The following is an 11,166-nucleotide window of genomic DNA, read 5'->3' as shown; positions in this document are numbered from 1 at the left end:
TCAAAACAAACTCCTCCCAACCTCAGGGGTCGAATCCATGAGAGGAGGAGCAGTTCCACCAAAATCTGTACTGATAGCTAGAGTGTAGGGTGGTCAAAGTGACTCATCCCTAATTATATTGAAACTGATTCATCTTATTTGATGAAGACTATTAAACTAATGTATTTACCCCTAGGTAATAGTAAAATACCATAATTACATTTACCATATCAATTACATCAGTAAAAATTGATTCCCAAGGATGAAAATCAAAACTGGAGAGAAACAATGAAAAAATCAAGCAACTTGTCCTATGCACAACACCTTTAGCCTATGCACAGCGCCATCTTCAAGCTAATTTCTGAAGGGGTTTCTAATGTCCAAATTGAGCTCAGGATAGTTCATTGGAAAGCTTATCCTGTCTACTTTCCAGAAATGCACTTGGTTCCAAAAAATGATGAGTTTTGCTCCTCCAAAAAGTCAATCTCCCAAGACTGCTTCTGTGCGCAGTGCCTACCTGAAAAAGAGGGCAGAAAGGTGATTTTTGAGGTGTTTTTGGCCATTCCTCCCTGTCAAATTGTCCAATTTTAGTGTGCCAATAGTCAAAAGTGTATGTTCATCACCTTCTGAATCCAATGGTGGTCTTGGTTTTTCATTTGGAGGCCTCCAGAAGATGCGCAACGGCTAGGGCGCTATGCATAGGATGGTTCAACTATGCCAAAAACTATCCAAGTTGCACAAAAAACCCAAAAATTCCAAAAAGTGCCCGGAATCTTGTCAAAATTGGTGTATGAGCTTCTAATGAAGTATGCTAAGCATGGAAAGAGGCCTCGGCAAGGATATCCAATTTCCCTTTCTCCTCTTGCACATTTGGGGTTTCAAGCTTTGACTTTAATTTCTTGAGTTTTGACCTTGCTATTTGGCTTCTTCAGCAATAATACTTCGCCATCCTCCTCTGTATCTCATTGTCTCTTTTAGCTTTGTCTAGGAGCTTTTCAAGATGGTTGTTAACCCTCTCTAGCTAATGCTCCTTGTTTTCATTGATCATTATGGAAAATTTCTCATTCAAGGAAAGCTCATTGGCTAGTTCAGCCTCTTTCTGTTTCTCTAGTTCCAATGCTCTCTTTAGGCCTTTGGTTCTTGGCCTTTTTCTTGACACTTGTTCTTCCAGCTCATCAAGATCACCATATTTTCCATATGCTTCATCAAGTAAGGTCTTAGCCTTGGTCTCTTCTCTTTTGGCTTTAAGAAGGTCCACCTCCATGATTTGATGTTTTGTCTTCAATTGTTGGTTTTGCTACTCAAGAAATGAAATGACATATTTAGCTCTCTCCAACTGAGTTTGTAATTGTTTGATTTGGGCCTCTTTTCCTTTGATGATCAAGCTTGTGTCTTCATGATCATCATGTTGATCCAAGTCAACAAGGTCAAATTATGTTTCTATCTCATGTAAGTCCTCATCCTCTGGCTTGATTTCCTCATGAACAATTGTCTCTGTGATATTTTACTTGCCCTTCTGTACCTGCTTTGTTGATGAAGAAGGCAAGGCCCCTCCCACAATCTGTGGGGCAAACACCTACCTATGACCTCTCTAATAAGTACATGACATTGTGCCCAAATCTGTCTTCTTAGCTTTGATGACCTTAGCTCTGCTAGGTGACCCTGTATGATCATACAATGGTGATGATGATGGTGAAAGAGGCTAAGATGATGGAGGGATAGATGTAGTGGGCTGAAATGGAGGGGGTATGTCTTTAGCTTGATGATCAATGGGATGAGATGAAGAAGGTATATCTTCAACATGTGGAGCAGTGAAAATATTATTGGCAATGAAAGTGTCCCATGAGATGTTCAGTTGATTAAGGTGATGGAGGACAATGATCTTGATCAGAGAGTGATGAAAGAGACTGTTCATTTGCTGCTCATACCTTTTTCCCTAAACTGTGTATGCCATTTTCTCAATGCTCCTGAACAAATAGTAAGGAATATTGAGCATTCTGACTCTTGTGAAGTGCATGAGCAATCTGATATGGTAGGTGTAGAGTCTGGAAAATCTCCCTTCACAAGTGAAGTACTTCATGATGATTTTCATCATGGGAGCATATGTATCAAGAAGGTGGCTGAAAGAGAAGAATCTCTCTCTCATTTCTGTACCGAGGCTTCAAATATGGCTCATAATACTGATGATCTAGGTTTTGAGCTTTAAACCACCTTTCACCCACATTAGGTATTCCAGTAGCAGCTTCAATAATGGCTGAGCTTCAATAATGGCTGAGGATATCGTGAAGGTTACACCAGCAAGGGTCACTTGATTGTCCTTAAGATTTGAAATGAAAACTCTAGTCAAAACAAGATGGCTTTGAACTCTTTGTACCATTACACCAAAATCAAAACATCCCATATGCTTAAAACAAGTGACTGTCATAGGTGAGGCCATTAGTTCTCTAGTGTTGGTAGGTTCAAACCTCAATATTCTTCCTCCTTTGTGTGGTCTTCTTTCTTTTGTGTCTTCCTCTTCTGAAAAATCGTTGTTTTCTTCCTCCATGATGTGTCTTTGCTCTTTTTGCTTGAAACCCTAGGGATTAGGAAATAGGAGTGGGAATGGGGTAGGAAAAATTTAGGTGGTGGAGGAAGGGAACTTAGGGAAGTGATAGGAAAGTGAAATATGTATGGGATTTAGGAATTGATATTTTATTACAGGTATGCAGTATGGCTTCCTAGGAATTTGTTGCCTAGGACTTCGGGTTTAAGGGAGAATACACTTGGGATAGGGATTTAGCAACACAGTGGTAGGGATAGGGTTTATAGTGATGTAGGAAGGATAGTAGCGTCTTAGGAATAGTTTTGGGGTGTAGGAATAAAACTAGGGTTTGCAGGTCTTAAGAATTGCAAATTTCACACAATAAACTTCATAGCATGAAATGATACCTTGTGAAATGTAAGGAGAGATGGACAAGGCTTTACTTACTTGCTAAGAGGTTTAGAAGCCATGAGCTGAAGTTTTGGAACACTTGCTTGAAGTTTGAGAGCATATAGACGAAGTTCGACAAGTGCGTAGCGCCTGTCGAGTCTGTGCGCAGCACTGGACTTCCCTATGCGCGGCACCTTTGGTGCGTGCGCAGCGCCTGTCGAGTCTATGCGCAGCGCCTTTAGTGCGTGCACAGCGTCGGACTGCCCTATGCACAGCGCCTCTGGTGTATGCGCAGCGCCTGCCTCTGTTTTGCTGAATTCGCCCAAAATTGCAAGGAATGGCTCTCGTGGGATTTACTCATAAAAGATAGGAGGCAAATAGGGGTGAGTTTAGATGCTAGGAAGGCCTTTATACATAAGTGAATTTGATCTTTAGCTTTAAAACCCACTTTCTAATGTTTCACTTCTCTTTTTTGAAATGCTTGCTAATTTCCCTTTACACTCTGATTTTCCTATTTGCAGGTTGATGATGTTGGAGTTTTGGCACTCTTCCCATTTGAATTTTCTTGGATGAAGTTGGCACATAGTTTTTTAGTTGACAGCTTAGGAATAGTGACTTATTACATATAATGAACATGAAATTACATAAATTAGAAAAATATTACATCTCTGTTTTTGGAAAGAAAAAAATTACAATCTGAAATAGAACTGATACTTGGAATAAAAGTTAGATCTTGAGCAAGCATAGCTACATGTTTGCCAATCCTCCTAAAATGAAAAAAGGATATTATTTTTCTCACTCTCATATTTTTTGTTGGCTTTATGCAGTGAAATGGAGTATTATTGGACCTTGGAGAATAAAACCTAGTGACCTAATGGGACCTGGAATGACAAGACTCCATGTGGACTTGACTGACACAAAACATGATGAAATGAGTTTTTTTGATAAATCTGTGCTCAGTAAAACACAAGAAGGTGGGCCAAACAGTTTTGATTTTTGAGGGAGTAGGGCTTTTTCTTTTTACTAGGGCTACCATCAGTGAGTAAATTTATGCATGAGGACCTAGGTGGAATGATAAAAATTTCAGAATGGGACCCTAATATGATATAAAAGAGGAGTTTTGATCACTGATGGCAGTATGCAAATACTAACTTTAAGAGTATCTATCGTACTCCCTATTCTAGGATGACCTCCATTGATCTGGGATCAATGAAACTGATATGGGATCAGTATGAGTGGTTTGAGACACTCTCTTGTGATATTGATCTGGGATCAATAAAACTAACTTCGGGTCAGTAAGAGTGATATGACACGCTCTCTTCCTATGGAACTGACTTCAGGTCAGTAGAGAATGGTATGAGACATTCTCGATCAATTATTCTTCTTCATGGTTCAGTAAAGCAGAGCGGAGCAGAGCAATGTACGGCACTGATGGCAGAGATAGTACAGTCGAACAGATGGATCAGCGAATGGAGTTCTCCCTAGTTGAGAGGGAGTGTTAAAATTGGAAACTAAGGCCAAACTCCATGTGGGTCATCTTATTTATGGCAGTTGATATTTTTCTTGGATCCCTCTCATCGAGAGGTGTAGGATTGATCTAAAGATCATCTGATTCCGATAAGTATTCATGGAGTTATGAATTTATTTGTGTTATAAGACAATTCATCAAGGTCGGCCAGCAACCAAATTGCCCCCACTTGTGCTCAACTTTTTAGTATAAACAGAGGTGCCTTGAAGGTCATTTATACACACACTTCTAGTGATCTCTTCCTCTCCACTTGTCTTGGGTTTTGGTGGGAGGAGAGATCCTAAGAAGATAATGTTGCCCTAAAGGAGATGATGCCCTAAAATGCAGTCATGGAGTGAGAAGCCCTAACGCAGAAGCCCTATCGTGGTCAAGTGAGAAGCCCTAACGCAAAAGCCCTAAAGCAATCAAGTGAGAAGCCCTAACGCAGTCAAGTGAGAAGCCCTAACGCTATCAAGGAGGAAGCCCTAACGCTAGTATCTACGTAGTCTAGAAGGTAGTTGAGTTTGTGGAGATATTCTCACTGTTTTGGGTGCGGAATTTAGAGAAGAAGAGCCACAGCTCTTATAGCCACATTGCAGGAGACAAGAAGAGGGCAGTTTTGTGACACGTTGGAGCAGCCTCACCTTGCAAATCAGGCCGCAAACTATAGGTAAGTTTAATGACTGTTTTGTGCATAGTTTTGGGGTGAATATCTCTATTTATAGGGCCGCAGTGAGGGACTGCTACAACAGCAATTGGGAGGTGAAGTTTAGATGGCTGAGAGGCCTAGAAAGGCCCTCCTAACCAGGCCGCAATCATCTCAAAGGGACAGCGTGGGGAAGCATAAGGGAGCAACGTGGAGGGCTATGGTAGGAATAACCGTTGTAGGTGACAGTGGATCTATGAAGGGTTGATATGCATCCTAAGGAAGCATCGTAGCTATGGAAGAAGATTGCCAAGGTGGGCCGTAGTCATCAAGGGACTTGTTTGATGACTGTTAAGTGGAGTTAGGGCTGCCTAGTGCCCTAACCAGATTAGTCATGAACAACAGATTGGGACAGCACAATGCATGGGACAGCAAAGCGACTATCACACTAGTGCAGCAACGTAAATGGGACAGCAAGGTACATAGTGCTACTAAGATGCATGGGACAGCAAGGTACATAGTGCTACTAAGATGCATGGGACAACAAGGCGACTAGCACACTAGTGCAGCAAAGTAAATGGGACAGCAAGGTACATAGTGCTGCTAAGATGCATGGGATAGCAAGGTACATAGTGCTGCTAAGACACATGGGACAACAGCAAGGTACGGCAAGGCAAAGTGGGACAGCAGTTGTGGCATGGCTGCAAAGGCACATGGGATAGCAGCAAGCATGAACAACATGGCAGGAAAGGTGCAGCAGTAAGATGTATACAGCATAATCATGAGGTCCAACATTATGATGATGGGTGCAACATGGTGCAGCACGGTGGGGTGCAACATGGTGCAGCACGGTGAGGTGCAACCTGATGACGAGATGCAGCGCAATGATATGGAGAATCAGTTGAAGCAACATGTCTTCAACTGATCTCATGTATCATCTTCTTAGAGATGATCTATGCTCTTATCTAGATAAGTCAAAGTGTTGACTTCTATTGTAAATGTACTATCTCTCTCTCTCTCTGCTGAACTATTGAAGAACATATAAGAAAAGTCGTTCAAGGGTTTCCCCACATTGGGGTTTGTCCCTGGCTAGCGCCACATCTTGTGTCCTCTTGTCTTGGCTTGTCTTCTGCGATTTATGTTTATGTTCTATCTGCAGTTTACTTTAATGTTGATGTGATTGCTAATCTGGGAAAGATATTGAGCTAACTGCGAAAATTGAAATAAATTGCTCTAAGCATAGAACATACCTAAAATTAACAGTCTTGCTTCATGCTCTACCAAGAAACCATACCAAATCTCAAGCAGAACCAACCATCAGTAGTATTTTCACTCATCATCAGCATTGCCAATCTAATAAATGTATCCTTGAATCAAATGTATCAGGGAACCCCACAAGTCTGATCCATATTGGATTCTCCAAGAAAGATTTATGTCAAATCTCCCACGATGACCTGATTATAGACTAGTTCAGTAGAGCGAACTTGTACGAAGTGCCACGTGTCACTTTTTTGACCTTCGGACCTAAAAACGATACAAAAAAAACTATAGTTCGTCCTAACTCTATAAATGTTTACGAAATTTTAATGTGATGCTCAAAGAAAAAGTTATAACAATTTTCCTAAGGCGATTTGTTTGACATTGAATTTGGGAGCCTGCACAAATCCTAACTTCCTTAGTTCATATCTCCGAAAATATAGCGAGACAATATCTGAAATTCGGCCCTAAGGTTCATCACGATTTTGGCTCAAATGAGTTTTGATTTCAGCTTCTGAAGCTTCATAGAACAAAAGTTATAGTGAAAATTCCACAATGACCTCTTTGAAGCAGGGAAACCCTAGAATCCAAAGCTCCGATACCAATTTTTATGCAACCATCTCACAAAATAGAAGAATGAGATAGATCAATGACTTCAAAAGTAGCCTCTTCGAGGGGGAAACCTCCTTTACATTACACAAATGAAAAATTCTTAGATGATACAAATGACAAGACCTCCTTTCTATATATAGGAGTCTAAGGGGTCACAATATAATCAAAATCGACATAACAATAATAATGTAAGGGCACAACAATAACAATAGTGGGCTTCTATGGGGCACAATAATAATAATATGGTGACAACATGGGCACAACAATAACAATAAGGGGCTAAAATGACAATAATAATAAGGGAATACACTAATATTATAGGGATCTAACATAGTCTCTCAGGATTTATCATAATCCACAGTCCAATCTAGGGATCACTAGGCCCTACACTAAGATCCACTCTCCATGCTTTACCATATATCCCATCTCGGGACTAGTAGGCCCAATAGAGAGCAATCCACCTCTTGGATTTATCGTATATCCTGCCATTCACCGACAAGGATTCTTAGGCCCACGGAAGCACATAATCCTAGATTTACCGCAGCCAACAGTATGGCGCAGGGGTTACTAGGCCAGTGGATTTACCATGATCCACAACCCGGTTCAAGGACCATTAGGTCATATGATTGTCATTTTAGAGATCCACCCCGCTCAGCTTTGAATCCATCTAGCAATCCAGCTCAACCGAAGTATGAGAACCCATCTCATCAAGTCTATCAGGAAAGGGCAAGGCTAGGCTGGAAGCACTATCACCCCTGGCAAAACCCATGCCATGACAGAAACAACCACATGCAATACCATGCATTCCAAATCTAGCAAGGAAAATACACATGCAAATCGATACCTGCAAAATTGTAGCTACTTGATCCTGCCTTTCCCTGTTTGATCTTTGCTTCCTCTTGCCTTCTTTTGCCCTTCTTGCTCCAATGCCAAAATTCTCCAAGAAAACTATAAGTGTCCAAGAGTGTGTGTGAGAGAGAGAGAGAATAATGAGAGAGCTCCAAAACTGAACTGACAAAAGGTTCCTAACTGATCCTCAAAATCCTTTTTATCAATGAGGCCTCTATTTTTTTCATTTTCCATTATTTTCCTTCATTTTCCTCACATGAAACGTGTGACTTTTCACCTCCCCTTTCTCCTAATTTCCATTATTTTCATAAATAAATGTGCCAAAAATGCCATTTTGACTTACCAAATCCTTTACCATTGCCTTTGTCGATTTCCTTTAGCCATAATAACCGAAATGAACACCCACTAGGATGTCTTGCCCACTATTCAGCTTGGAATACATGTCCCATGACCGTGGTTATTATTATTTTTTAACTTTTATTACATGGAATTTTCACTAGGGTTGTTACATTATAATTGAAAGAAAATTTCTGATAATCACATCAGATGCCGTTTGAAATTCCTGCAAATCTAAATCTCCTTGTAAAAACAGAGATTCATCTATGTTACTTGAACAATCATTGCCATATAATTAAGAGAAAAAGGAAATCATCAGGGCCATGGTTGTCCAAAGGTTCAACTTGATTAACGAGTAAAATACCGACTAAAGGAATATCCATATTCAGATAGGGTTGATTGATAAGATCAGATGAATCACCATCAAGGACAAGATGTGAAAGATAAATCAATTCTTCATCGGAAAATTTATCTTTCGGTTGGGTGATTAGTTTAGGTCCAAGATATGGAACATCAAAAGGAGGAGGACATGGGACAAAAAGCATACCTAGTTCTTCCTCAGGATGTTGAAATTCTTCCTGATCAGGAGGACACGAAGACTCTGATTCAAAAGATTTCCCTGACATCCTAAATAAGAAATGGAACTTCTCATCCAAGAACTACCAGCCCACATCCTCATCTGGAAATTGATAACAAATATGTAGGAATCAATCAACATAATGTTCAAGGGATTCATTCAATTCCATTCTAAGTTGATTAATCTCATAAATAACATCTTGATACTCATATTTGTCAAAAACACGACGAAGCTTGTTAACCAAATATTTAAAATATGAAATAGAATCAGTGGGTAGAGAAAAGCACCATTGCTTCGCACAATCATCTAATGTAAGGGTAAAGAACCACGCAAGGATTTCTTCAAAATAAATGCCACTTGGAAAACCAAATTGAACAAACTCAACTATGAAATCAAGGATGGTTGTTGTATCCTTTCCATCGAATTTAATATGTGACAAGTTATGTAAAAATTCCATAGGGATTGAAAGATCTAAAGCTTCGGAAAAACACCTCGGGATTATGATTTTCAACGAAGCCATTAGAGGTAGGAGATTCACACAGACTTCAAAGGCTCAACTTGTCATCTAGCCCTCCTTCTAGTGCCAAAAAAGTTGACAGTGTTGGATGCTGCCAACATTGTAAGGGTATCTCCCCAATGTGAAGTCCCAATTATACCTCGCATCGTTTGGTGTAGGATTCCAATCAGTTCATACGGTCTGGCCACCATTGGAAAGCATTTTAAAGATATGCCTTGGTTACAATCAAACACAAGAGAACACATCACGACTTTGGGGCAGCAAGAATGTGAGCTTTATGAGACGCCCAATGTAAGGTGTATGAGGGAGACTTCCACAGTTGGTAGGAAAACAAGCCACCACTTAGAAAAGCAATAGTACTATCCTAAAGGGGGACCAGAAGAAAGAGAAAGGCTTGTTGGATACCTACAGATTAGTCCACATAATAAACAACAATCGTTAAAACACAACAACACTTATTCAATAATAGCCATAGCTAAGCAATGAATTAGTTCATTAACTTAGTAGGTAATTAAAGCAACATATACCATAAACACAACCATAATAATCCAACTATATCTGCGATACATGTATGAAGAAATGTCAGCTCATTGAGCTTATAATTAAGAGTGTAAGATCCCAACTACACTTTTACATAGATGAAACACTGTATCCAATAGTGGAACATGAAGCCACAACTTTCTTTTCCAAAGAATGATCTATCTCCTATGTATTACAAGAGAAGCCAAGGAAAGACCTCTAGAATCCCTACCATTAACTTGAGTTATGAGGATTTATTTATAACAAATAACAATGACCTTTGAGCTTCCTCATTACTCTTTGACTTCTATGACTATTCATATTCTATGCGAGACTCATTACACTCCATATGTGACCATTCACATTCCACATGTGTCCTTTGGAATTAATTACATACCATTTATTACATAAGACAAATTACATATGAGATGGTGGCATAATAAGACAAAAATGTTAATGGGACAAATGCTCATAAAATTGATAAATCATTGGCTTCCTCATGGAGTTCACTTGTAATGTAAGTGTGCCATGCCTTGAACTCTCATGAGATGGCTTTGACTTGAAATGGAAAGTCCCTTATGTACCACATATTAACCTCCAGTGCCTCTGTTAGTATGTTATTGGAACTTGATTGTACATTATTACATAGCCATGACAACTTCATATGAGCTTTGATTTGTACGATGGAATACTATAGAATAATGTCTTTGGTAACCTCCAAGCCTTCCTGTTCTATTGCCTGCTTGATTTGTTCAATATATTGTTTGATCTCCTGGAAGACGACTTCTTTGCCTCGGATTTGTTCAAGTGATCCTTTTTCAAGAATCCCACGTTTTTATGTTAGAGACTTGAAACCATTATGCAGACGATTACATGCAGCAATAGTATTAATCGACTATTCTCCAAGGCATATGTAGTTTTGATGGTGCAATCTCAACTGAACTCTGTCTATATTTGCGGCAATCCCATCTTTATTTTCAAAATGTTGCATAGCATCTAGATACTTGGTAACCCACTCTTGAATTTGATAAACTACTCTATTTGTCACTTTCAAGAGTTTTACCACTTCCTGTGCTTTCTTCTGAATGCCAACAAGAGGAGCCACCACCTATTGTATAAGTATCATCTCATCATATAATAGCCGCACCATGGTGTCCACCATTGACCCTAGTTCTTCTTACATGGTTGACTTCCATTCTGAGGTTTTGGAACTATGTGATGATAACCGTTGATTCTCTGTCGCAATATGTTCCACCTGTTGCTTCACTACAACAATTTATTTCCTTAATCTAGAATTCTCACTCAATAGGTATTTAGAGTTATCATGTTCTGCTATGGAAAAAGCATCATTTGTCGCTATGACTACCATAGGATTTCTTCTAGTGTTGGTAGTAATCATCTTCTTTATAGCAACCAAGACTTCATTCTCAGGATCATTTGAAAAGTATCTATGCCT

Source organism: Pinus tabuliformis, chromosome 6 (genome assembly GCF_031772625.1).
Source record: "Pinus tabuliformis cultivar Carrire ecotype Pingquan chromosome 6, CPIR1, whole genome shotgun sequence".
Classification (NCBI taxonomy): Eukaryota; Viridiplantae; Streptophyta; class Pinopsida; order Pinales; family Pinaceae; genus Pinus; species Pinus tabuliformis.
This window is presented reverse-complemented; position numbering follows the sequence as displayed.